Here is a 13,311-nt window from a genome sequence, read left to right on the forward strand (position 1 = left end):
AGGGCGTCGAAACCCTTTTATCAGTACATTGTAATGCATATATCTCTGTCGCGTCGTTCTTTAGATGAAAGAACAACAACCCTGTCTAGGTCACATAACGTATCAGTCTGAATGCCATTTGAATCTACATGTAATAAATGGGGTTACTTTAAGTAGTAGCATTTCCATGGACTTTCTCCTGCCGTCATTGATTTGCATTGTATCGAAGTAAGAATATTATTTGGCTCGACTAGTACGTCGTATACTCATTTCTTCCGAAGTGAGAGATGGAAAGCTGTAGGCCACAGTTCCGGATGAAGCTCTACACATTTTGTGTCAACCGTCTTAGGTTATAACATGCATCTCATTATACTAGCTCGCTAACTGAAGCGTCAGGTCATTTTCCTACTGCAGGCTTAATTCGCGTGGGCTCACGTTTGACCACAATAATGGCAGCTAAGTATGATTAAAATTAAAGATGGAAGAGGACAGAACAACTCTGCTAAAATAAGAGTCGGCTGCAAATGGTTCAAATGGCTCTGAGTACTATGGGAGGTTATCAGTCCCCTAGAACTTAGAACTCCTTAAACCTGAAGAACCTGAGAACATCACACACATCCATGTCCGAGGCAGGATTCGAACCTGCGACCGTAGCGGTCGCGCGGTTCCAGACTGTAGCGCATAGGACCGCTCGGCCACACCGGCCGGCAAGAGTCGGCTACAGACTCCATTAACCAGATATACTATTTCATGGAGACTTATAAATATGTTTACAAGAAGGCTCGTACATTTGATAAATTAAAAATATCTGAAACGAATGAATTTTTAAATAACCATCAGATAGCGCTCATTTAGTAAGGAAAAACCACGCACAAAACACAGATGAATATAAAACTGAAAGATAAAAACGAGAATGAGCGACAGGGGTTCTGTACAGTGATGGTACAACATGTTTGAACACCTTAGAGGTTGTCTTAGATGCGGCCGTAGTTGCGAGTTACTGTCGTAATTCTGATATATTTAATTGTTATGGCTAACAAGGAATAAGGTTATAACTGTTTCGCTCGACAAAAGCGGCAACGTTTCCTGAACTTCGGACACTTTACGCACTCAAGTAAATTACTGCTACATACCATCCAAGTTGTATATTCATGTGGCTTGGATGCTGACTGCATCAGTTAAAACCAAAAAATTGAGAGTGACTGCTAGCTTTCGCTATTGTTGAAAACCTCAGCACTCAAAGAAAACAGTTGATTGTTCAGAGAGGGGGTCCTATTTACAGATAACTTAACTGCGTATGCTTTCACAGCTTTGGGATAGCTGCTCGGACCCCATACGTTCCCAGACACCAACGCCTTGTAGAAACCACCTCTCTGGTATATCAAAGCGCGAAGCACCATTCAGGTTCCCACAAAGATTTCCGTTTAGCAGAATACGCCGTGTCGGTGAAAATTACTGACTTCTTAGAGAAACTGAATAATAATCAGTGAAAATTACGGGAAAATACATCTAAATCTACGTATCATCAATAGCTATTTAGTATCTGTCGTGTGCCCTCGCGTTATATAGGAAATTAAGAATACAAATTAAGCACGCGTTAATAAATTCAGATATCTGTTTTATTACTGGCCACAAAGCCTTCCTATGCTTTAATTAATCTAAGTACACTTACCTTATTCAATTCTGACACACCTAGAGAATGTACCATTACAAGATATTAGCAACCAAAGAAAAAAGACTGACATCTATCTCGGCTTTCATCTCGGCACTCCTTAGATTTGTGAAAATCGTGATAGACTTTTCTCTATTGCTCAAGTCCTAGCATTTGTAACCAGTTGGCGACCTGTTCCGCTGAATGATTGATGAAGGTGCCACATTGCGGGTTTGCGGATTTGGGTTCAGTTCAACATTGCGACCTCCCCAAGACAATTCTCTTGTAAAATTATATCAGAATCAGATAATGAGCATTCCATGAGTATACACACGCTGATAAGCCTACTGCCTACTGCGAGACTGGAGTCGCGGTCAAGTCACGCAGCAAAGAAAGTATATAACCACAACAGAGACGAATGGAGAACCACTCTAGCAGCGATGTGGGCCCTAAATGAGGAAATTCACTGACATAAGCACTTTGAGAAAAGGGAGATCGTTATGTACCGGCGCCTGGGAAGTATAGTTTTGGAAACGGCGAAACTGACTGGCTGTCCGCGTGCTACTATCGTCAGTGAAAGTAGTTGAAAGAAACTCAACCCATGAACAGGCAACAACGTGTTGGATGTCCACACCCCTTATCACAGAACATGGAGGTCGGAGATTTGCCCCCTCTGCAAAGCAGATCTAATCGCAGAGTACAACGCTGGAGCCGGTAGAAGTGTTTCGTATTACATCATTCAGCAGACTTTGTTATACGTTGGGCTCCGCAACAGACGATCCATACATTGTCCTAAGTCGACACGACGACATCGTCAGTTACAATTGCAGTGGGTATGGTATTGTAGAGATTGCATGGTGGATCATTGAAAATTTGTCTACTGGTAGGACGGATCACGCTCTCTTTTACGCCAGGTCGGTGAGTAGAAATGCCGTCATCGACACTAAAGCCGTCGGCACACGGACCGTGCTGCCGAACGTTAACGTTGAGCGTGCCCAGTTCAACGTGCTGCTCAACGCTCAGGAATGATGCGACTTGTGCATACTGTACGTGGACCCCAACGTGGTATACGCGATCGCAACGCACTCAAGCGACAGTTGAGGGATGTTTCTAGTTCGTTAATCACACTGTTTACTCAACGGGCGCGTAAAATTCCCACGTTAGCTCTATTAAAATGCACATTTCCCCCATCGTCCACGAAAAGGAAAGTACCATCTCCAATCAATAAGGACAGAGGCTTATAAAAGTTCCATTACAAGCAGTGCGTTACAAAATTGGAAAACTTCCCGCATAAGATAAACATTATTTCATCATTCCCACATTTTAGTAAAACCCCAAGGTCAGTCTTACTTGATCACTGTTCCTACCCAGTAGCAGAATCTTTGCAACATGTCAATTACGAAGCGTAAAAGAAAAAGGAGAAAAAATACCTTTATACAAGTAGCGTCAGCTGTCCTTTAGATTAAGCCAATCGAACAAAGTCACCCCTCAAAAAAAGGTGAACTTGTATTTACATAAAATCAAACATTACAGTCTATAATTATATTAAACTAATAATAAAGTATCAGAACCTAATAAAAACGCGGATGTTAGGAAAAAAAAAATTTGTCGTGTCAGGACGCGAACCACCGCCCCAACGAAAAAACCTCATAAGTACACAATGATGCTATTCATTACACTATACCAACATCACATCTGCTGTAACTAATAATAGTACCTTACCTCTTGCTAAAAACTTTATAATCGTAGATATTTTACTAACTGAAATTTAATTATAACACATTGTACCAAGAACAATGCGTTTTGGGTGGATCTTCAGTGTGTCGCTGCCTTCAAATAGCCTACTCTCATTATAGGCAAGTTACAATAATTATTTTTCCGCGAATATGATGTTTCTCATTATTTTATTGGAACGAATCACACAGTTAACAATGAGTTTTGCAGTGATTCTCAATTTGCTGGTGCTCGGAACGGCATATATACGTATAGGCTTGAAAAGAATGCCAATATGGCGCGTCACAACTCTGTACTGAAGGGAGACGGCGTGCGTGTGACGTAGGTGGCGTTGTGCCATGTCATTGGTCAACGTTCAGACGCACGCTGAGAATATCTGACATGCCAGATATTGCTCTGCACGTTCGGAAAGACTCCCGAGCGTGCTATTCCATGCTGTGACGTCAGAAACTCGGCACGCTCAACGCTCAACGTTCGGATGCACGGTCCGTGTGCCGACGGCTTAAGGGCTGCTCTAAGAACGCACCGCGTCACGAACGCAGGGCGCTGGGAGTAGTGTTATTCTACGGGAGACATTCAGCTGACTTACATACCATTTGTGGTGATGATTGAAGACAATGTAACAGCTGTGGTGTATGTGAACATCATTGGGGACCACCTGCCTCCCTTGATGCTTGATGTATTTCCCCACAGTAATGGCACCTTCCAGGAGGATAACTGTCCGTTTCACAAAGCCAGAATTGTTTCGGTTGCTTTAGAATCTCGTGGCGACCAAATTCACCTGATTGGAATCCAACAGATCCCACCTGGGACACTAACACAGGGCAACTCAGTGCTTTCCGAAAGTGGACCAACACACTGTGAGATAACAAGGGGCAAACTGTCACAGCCTGTACTGTCGTCAGATTCTCAATCCCTCCCCCTCCCTCGCCCCCCTCACCCCTCCCATTCCTTTCTAGCCCAATCAGGTAAGCTACAAATAGCAGGAAATTCGAAAATGTGAGACAGAACGTAATCCTATTGTCAGAATGTCTGTAAAAGCTTGCATGGTTCCCAGATTTAGTATCTAATTTATAACTCAATTATCTTAATACCTCTAATTTATGACTCAATATGCGCGCCACTATCAAAACATGCCTCTCTCTATATTTGCGTCACCCTGGTCTAAATTACTCTAACTCATGGTACAATATGACCTCTGGATATTTTACCTTAATTAATATAATTTATGATGCAACATGCCCACCACAATCAAAATTTGTCTACCAATAAATTTATGGCGCCCGTTACCGATATATTTTTTGATCCAATATGGCTTCACTCGAGGCGCACGAGAAAGACAGGCCGCGGCGCGTACGTCACGAAGGTAGTCCTGAACTCGCTCGCTGGCTCAGCTCAGCAGACAAAATGTGTTTCTAAACCTGTTCACACGCAAGCTGGGAGTGTAAGTGCTAACGAGAATTGCATCTTCCACTGGACTCTGCTATTATGAAGTCTTACTCATTGACAGTACTACAGCATATTTTAATTTAAGATCAATACTCGATATAAATGGAATAACGGCTTGTTTATAGCATTTAGTCTCTTCTGCTTAACAGTACTCATTACATGCTGGAAGTGGTGCCTTATGCTACTGATAATCATTTTAGCATGATTTTATTTTATTTTACGCCAGTACAGCCGTAACAAATTATAAATAGGCTCATGGACTTCCCATCATTATAGGACTAACAACAGTAAGATTCCATAATAGCGGATTCCAGTAGAAGATTCAGTTTTCGTTTGCATGGACACGCCTAGTTACGAGTTGACAGGTGTACAAACGTAGTTTGTCTGCTGATTTGAGCGAGTGAACGAGCGAGTGCAGGACTACCTTCGTGGCGTACGCGCCGCGGCCCGTCTTTCTCGTAGGCCACGGGCTTCACACTATGACGTCACTATCAGACTGCCCAGTGTAAGTTAGACAATATGACGTTATAACTGATGTGTAAAAGCGGCGCACATTAAAAAGAAATCCAATTCAGCACACAGTAAGCTAAACACGAAACATCGCTAAACTGCAGTGGAAGCCTGTGGATCCATGTTTAACAAATACCACAGACGTATTTTTATGCATTCATGCTGTTACCACCAGAACTGGGATACGACAGGAACAATCACATCTTTATATAAAACAAACAAAATTCCATCAGGCCCTTGCCGTCGTCCATTCTGTAACTGTGTCCTTCTGGGCCGACCGCGGTGGCCACGCGGTTCTAGGCGCTGCAGTCCGGAACCGCGCTGCTGCTGCTACGGTCGCAGGTTCGAATCCTGCCTCGGGCATGGATGTATGTGATGTCCTTAGGTTAGTTAGGTTTAAGTAGTTCTAAGTTCTAGGGGACTGATGACCTCAGATGTTAAGTCCCATAGTGCTCAGAGCCATTTGAACCATTTTTTGTGTCCTTCTGTGCCGTGCTACAGTCGATGGGACAGCGCCGAGTGCTGACATTGTCTTAGTCACACCACTGGGCACTGCCTACCAGGCTGGGCTAGGTTTTCCGTAAAATCGCTGCTACATGAATGCAGTGCTAGGAAGAGTGCGCTAGGTGGGAAGCGGCAAGCAGCGCATGTGCATACAGAAATTAGGTCTACCCTCGCAGCCTAGGTACAGATATGCATCTCTTCACTCCATCTATCCAAGGCAGTGTCTCAACGAAATGCGATAGAAGAACTGAATGGTGGAGAGCATTAGCCAGATGATATAGTATACTCGTGTGGAGCAGTCTCCCTCCCTCCCATAAGCATCTTGTATGGTTCATCGAACATTATTTTAGTCTGTTACACACATCTTCGATATTTAGAGCATATAAGTAGCTTTGACACCTGCAGTTGATCGATATTATGAACATTATTTCCATCTGCTGCTTGCATCTTGGATCTTTAGAGTATACAAGTTGGTCAGAAACAGTCTGAAAAATTCGTAAGGATGTTGCAGGGGAGGCTGTGCTGAGAAATAATTGAGGAAGAAAAAAATTGATACTTTGCTCCGTTTGCGAGTTATTTAACATAGAAGATAGTCAATCATATCGTTGCGCGTGCAAATTCAAGGACTTGCACGCATTAAAATGCGCTAATGCGCTGACATCTGTTCAAATGGTTCAAATAGCTCTGAGCACTATGGAACTTAACATCTGAGATCATCAGTCCCCAAGAACTTAGAACTACTTAAACCCAACTAACCTACGGATATCACACACATCCATGCCCAAGGCAGGATTCGAACCTGCGACCGTAGGGATGGCGCGGTTCCAGACTGAAACGCCTAGAACCGCTCGGCCACAACGGCCGGCTGACATCTATGAGTCTGTGAATTGCCACTTGTTGAAATTCTCAGTATTAGTTAAAATCTGACTTTTGAGCTAGATGAGCAAAAGCAAAGTTTGTTCGGTTTGAGGAAACCGAACGAAGAATGAGTTATGCAACATTGTCTCTGGCAGGCATCTCGAATTTGCGCGCGCGGCGACCTGATTGGTGAACTTCAGTGCTAAATCACTCGGAAACGGGGCAACATTTCTGTTTTTTTTTTCCTTAATAACTATTTCTCAGCACATCCTCCTCTAAAATACCCTTATCTTCTTTTCAGACCTTTTCTGACCACCCTGTATAAGAAGCTTTGACAGCTGTAGTTGATCAGATTCTGTGTTATCAACATACGAGGAAATAAATTTGGTTCATCAGTGTTATGTTTTGATGGTCCTAGATTTTGTAAGAATTAGTAATGTTAAAGGTGTATTTAAGACAGCTAAAGTGTGCTATCTAACACTGTAGCACACCCCAGGTTCACCGTAATCCACGTGTTTCATTGTACGTAAGGAGTGGCTTTGACAGCTTTCGTTATGTTGACGTAAGTTTTCTTGGGTATCTTTGTTGATACTCTCGCTGTGTGAGGGAATCCGATTCACTGTTGGATGCTAAAGGGTAGGGTAATGCATGAGAAAACAAGTAACTTGTACAAGAACTCTATTAAACTATGTATATACATGTACACACAGAATATGGAAAAAATCTGGATGTGACTGGGGAATATACAGTATTTGTACCTACTGTAAATACTAACGGTAAGTGGTTACATGTTGGTGTACTTGCAGAAAATGATGGCTTCAAGCGCGTTTACTATATTAGAGGCTATATGAATGCTCTCTTTAAAAACCTCTTTTCCTGTTTGCAGCTTTTTAAAAAAGGCTGGTTGTACTGTATCAAAATGTGGTGGACTGGACACAGAGCATCTTCTTATTCCACAAGTCTCAAGAAAACTTTTTCTGTTCCCACAAAAAACGTTTTTCCATGGGTCTTCATGAAACAAAGCAGTGTATCAAATACATTTAAGCCAACCACTATTAAAGAAATTACTCCCATGAGTGCAGTTAATACGGAAAGATCCTAATGGAAGGGATCGAGGTGAAAAAACGAGAACAGCGGTATTCAGCTAAAACAGTTGTCACAACGGAAAACTATCAACAGCTGCTCAAAAAAGGGCTGGTCGTCATCAGTGTGCAAGCAAGGTTTACAAAACACGGTATATGGAGGAAAACGGGATATAAACAGAGAATAAAAGATATCTGAATTTACTGTAAATACTGATGGAGAGTTATCACACATTGGTGTACCTGCTGAAAATGATGGTTCGAGGATGATTACTACGTTGAAGGATAAGCGCAAAATCCTCCGTTCCCAGTTGTGTTCACTTAAAAACTGCACGAAATAGAAATAAAAACTGAAATCCCCAAATGCTCTCACATACTGGCTAAAGTAGTTTCCACACTCCCTTCGCAGATTTGTTATGCCTTCTAAATGGGGCGATCAAAAAGTTTTTGGACGTTGTGGCAGTGCATAGACAATATAGCACGTCTGCTATACAGATACATAGGCACAGACAGGTAAGTAAGGGCTTAGTTTATTGTGTATTAAACCGGGGGCCTAGAAACGACGGAGAGGTTTCGCCCCGCCGTGGCCCTCAGTGGTTCACAACCCGACAACAGGCTACAGCAGTCCACCCACCCCACTGCCGCCCCACACCGAACCCAAGGTTATTGTGCTGTTCGGTTCGGCCCCCAGTGGACCCCCCCCCCCCCCCCCCTAGGAACGTCTTATACAAGACGAGTCTAACCCCAATTTTTTCGTGGTGGAGTAGTTATGGTGAACGCGTATGTGGAGACAGTGTATCCGCATCAACAGCCGACTTTACGTAATTGAGGCGGAATAAGGCGAACCATCCCGCATTCACCGAGGTAGATGGAAAACGGCCTTAAAAACCATACACAGGCTGGTCCGGACACCAGACCTCGACATTAATCCGTCGGGCGGATTCTTACAGGTGACCAGCACGTCTTCCCGCTCGGGAAGCAGCGCGTTAGACCGCGAGGCTAGCTGGGCGGGCCGGGGTTTTTCGTGTCTTCCCGACGAACTTGCGGTAAATGCGTCAGTGTGAACTAAGGCGACGCTATTGCCAAATGTATCAAAACGGGGCCAGCGTGCTCTTTTCTGGGTTGCCGAAGGACAAACAGGAGAATCGTACAAACATACCGTCGTTTGACCATCGCGCAGACTTCTGTATGGAGAACGTAGTAATAAGCATCCCTGGGGAAGAGAGACAACTGAAAGAGTTGAAAGCAAATACTCTACGGAACTGGGCCCTTACCTAGCTTGCATTTATCGCGAGTATCTCGCCTAGCGCAAAGCAAAGCGACTCGAAAATATGCGCAGGTAACTCCGGTATGTAAGAAAGGAAAAAGAACGAACCCGCAAAATTACAGACGAGTATCCTTAACATCGGTTTCCTGCAGAATCTTTCAACATACTCTGTTCGAATGTAATAAATTTCTTTGAGAGGAAAAACCTTCCGTTCACAAATCAGTACGATTATAGAAAGCATTGCTCTTGCGAAACTGCTTGCCCTTTCTCACATGATATCCTGAGAATTACGGACGGTGGCCGAGCAGTTCTAGACGCTACAGTCTGGAACAGCGCGACCACTACGGTCGCAGGTTCGAATCCTGCCTCGAGCATGGATGTGTGTGAAGTCCTTAGGTTAGTTAGGTTTAAGTAGTTCTAAGTTCTAGGGGATTGATGACCTCAGAAGTTAAGTCCCATACTGACGAAACTAAAATGAGCTCTAACATGGAAATTAAGCGTTTCCGGACACATGTCCACATAATATGTTATCTTTATTTGTGTGTGAGGAATTTTTCCTGAAAGTTTGGCCGTACCTTTTTGTAACACCCTGTATAAATGATCTGGCGGTTAGTGTGTGTGCAGAAATCTGTGGCTGTATTCTGGTGATTCTACAGTGTACGGTAAGGTGTCGTCGTTCAGTGACTGTATGAGGATGACAAAATTTCTAGTTGGTGTGTTGAATGGCAGCTAGTTGTAATGTAGAAAAATGTAGTTTAATGCAGATGAGTAAGAAAAACAAACCAATAATGTTCCAATAGAGCATTACTAGTGTACTGCTTGACACAGTCACATCGATTAAGCATCGAGACATTATGTTGCAAAGCGATATGAAATGGAAAAAACATGTGAGGATTGTGGTAGGGAAGATCACAGGCCAGCTTTGGTTTACTGGGAGAATTTTGGATAAGTATGGTTCATCTATAAATGAGACTGCATATAGGACGCTACTGCGACCCCCTCTTGATTACTGCTTGATGGTTTGGGATCCACACCTGGTCGGATTACATGAAGACGTCGAAGCAATACAGTGGTAGGTTGCTAGATTTGTTACCGGCAGGTTCGAACAGCATGCAAATATTACGGACATGCTTCGGGAACTCAAATGGGAATCACTGAAGGGAAGGCAACGTTCTTTTCGAGTAGCACATTGAGAAAATTTAGAGAACCGGCATTTGAGGCTGACTAGACATCGAGTCTACTGCCGCCAAAATAAATTTCGCGCGAGTACGACGAAGACAACAGAAATTTGGGCTCGTAGGAAGGCATATAGAAAGACAATCGTTTTTCCCTTGTTCTGCTTGCGAGTGGAACAGGAAAGGAAATGACTAGTAGTGGTACAGGCAATCCCTTACCACGCACCGTACGGTAGCTTGAGGAGTATGTGTGTAGATGTAAATATCGTCTATCAGGTGCGTCGGTTGGATAGTTGCCTCACTGCTCATTGTGATTCAGCCTGATTGGCATGCAAATTCTGGACTGTACGACCTTACCTTCGAACGGAAACTTTTTGATCGCCTCTTACAATGGTATCGGTAATAATACGCGATACTGCTGTGATAGATGGCAATTTACATTAGTTTATAGGATACTTCGGATTTGAGAGGCATGGAAGATAAGGATTTTTTGGATATTGTGCATAGTTTTCACTGCATTACAGATACACAGTCACATATCCTATGGTAGAGTTAGCAAAAAATTTTGTATATATTCCCAAGGGATATAAAGTGATAACACGCACATAAGTATTTTATAACGAGTCAGATGATTCGCAGATAAGTTAGATCGTAATATGATGGCTATGATTACATCAAGGTCTTTAAAGTTTTTCCAAAACAATGTCCAACATTAAAGAGTCAGTATGTTACTGTCAAAATTTATAACTGTCAGACGAAAGTCGACGTAGGCACTCTTCCAAAGGATTAAATGTATAATTTTATTCCCTGCAGTGTCATTTTGTTAGGATTTGTAGACCTATACTACACACTTCCATGTAAGTTGGTAACATGTACTTTGTGATGTGGAAATAGCATGCTAGTGGCAACTTGTACACTCTGCTAACCTAGTAATGACTTGAAACGGTAGGCAGAAGTATACCATGAAAAATATCAGATTCCATTACCACATAGGAACTCCACATCATAGCAGTAGTATGATTCGTAGCCTACACCCATACGGGAAAATGTTTTACAAATCCCGATTTAATGGTACATTATTTAGATGTTAGAACAGTGTCGTAAAAAGAAACATTTATCATATATTCTCGTCACCTTACAGCTAAATTACTATGAGAGATATTTTATATTACACGTTTTAACATCACATTGCTGTAGTGGTGGAGATTTGCGAATCTCAATTGTGTCACTCTATGTTACATGGAAACCACAAAGGAGTGGTACATGCATAATTAAAAAACAAGTCAGTGGCACCATTGCTGCTATTATAAGCAAAGGGATCAGTGGTATGGTGGAAATGCTCTGCAAGTAATGAGGTGTGAGTGGTTAACTTCGATTCATGTAATTACTATGGAAAATTCATTCGACAGTACATATTTTAATGCGTTACGTAATCCTCTTCTCACTGTCCCCGCGGCTCCCCAAAAAAATGGTTCAAATGGCTCTGAACACTATGGAACTTAACTTCTGAGGTCATCAGTCCCCTAGAACTTAGAACTATTTAAACCTAACTAACCTCCTATCCCCCCCCCCCCCTTCCCGTCGGAGGTTCGAGTCTCCCTCGGCATGGGTGTGTGTGTAGTCCTGAGCGTAAGTTAGTTGAAGTTAGATTAAGCAGTATGTAAGCTTAAGGACCGATGACCTCAGCAGTTTGCTCCCATAAATAATTACCATAAATTAAAAAACTAATTTGAAACCGATCTCTGACCAAAAACTCCACACAACAAGGATTTAGTAACTATTGCACCGTCTGGGTCGCTTCGCCCCTATATGGGAGAGACATGTTTTCTCTAGCGTCTTTTTATAAAACTTATAAGATGGGTTCCCGGGTTCGATTCCCGGCGGGGTCAGGGATTTTCTCGGCCTCGTGATGACTGGCTGTTGTGTGCTGTCCTTAGGTTAGTTAGGTTTAAGTAGTTCTAATCTCTATGGGACTGATGACCATCGATGTTAAGTCCCATAGTGCTCAGAGCCATTTGAACTATTTTTCTATAAGATGGTTTCATAATCGTTAATAGTTTCAGAGTCTGTGTAATCGATTTCCACGTAGTTTACATTAAAGTTAACCACTTTGGCAAAATAATGGTCGTCAAATACCGTTATGTGCGTATCGTGTATTGAACCGAGGATCTAGAAACGATGGAGAGGCTTCGACCCCGCCGTAGCTCTCAGTGGTTCACGATCCCACAACAGGCTACAGCAGTCCACTCACCCCACCGCCGCCCCATACCGAACCCAGGGTTATTGTGCGGTTCGGCCCCCAATGGATCCCCTCCCTCCTCCATCTTTCCTCTACTCTCCTCTAGTCACGAGGACGCATGTCGGTATTTTTTTAATCAAATGAGTATGATAGTTACGCAGACGTAAAAGTCTGTCATGTCGTTTCTACGAAAACATTTAGCTACGATGTTATTACCACTGTGTGTAGTAGGATGCGGACGTAGGCTAGCGTTAAATTCTAATATTGCGGTATTGTTATATTTATTTTGATGTTTTACTTCAATTAGGCGAGCGTCTCCAGCAGCTAACACGATCGCTAGACCGTGTGGCAGGCCAGCGGACATGCCATGCATAGCTGCGATGACAGCCTCTGTGTAATACTCTACCCCAGAGCACGCAGCCCTCTGCTAGGCGTCAGGAGTAGCCGCTCTACCACAGCTAACACCTCCAACAGCTGCACATTCGGTGGAACACATAGATATTAGAAAGAGGCGCTGTTTATGATCCTTTAAATTTATGTCTAAGTCAATGCTACCTGTTAAAAAACAGAAGCATTTCTAAAGCCATAGATGTTTAAAATTTTCAGAAAAAAATAGAGAATTCTGTGTCAGAATTAATATCGTTCTAACAAAAACAATACATTTTGGTCAAAATCGATTAATACAATAAATTCTTTTAGGATTTCCGATAGTATGCTCGGTAGCAGACAATTAAACTAATTTGTGACAATTTACTCAATACATCACTGTGTTACAGCAAAACCTGTCCCTGGCATAGGATTCACAGACTATTTCTCAATCATTCTACACTCAGGCGGTATGGAGAAAAAATGAACATCTATGG

The 13,311-nt window shown here is 42.8% G+C and overlaps 1 protein-coding gene across 1 annotated transcript in view; it reads left to right on the forward strand.

Annotated features, from left to right (window-relative positions):
• Positions 1-13,311, forward strand: part of LOC124556400 — a 720,172-nt gene that overhangs the window by 18,761 nt on the left and 688,100 nt on the right. The gene's annotated exons all lie outside the window — the stretch shown is intronic.

The sequence above is a fragment of the Schistocerca americana genome, chromosome X (genome assembly GCF_021461395.2).
Source record: "Schistocerca americana isolate TAMUIC-IGC-003095 chromosome X, iqSchAmer2.1, whole genome shotgun sequence".
In the NCBI taxonomy this organism is placed as follows: domain Eukaryota; kingdom Metazoa; phylum Arthropoda; class Insecta; order Orthoptera; family Acrididae; genus Schistocerca; species Schistocerca americana.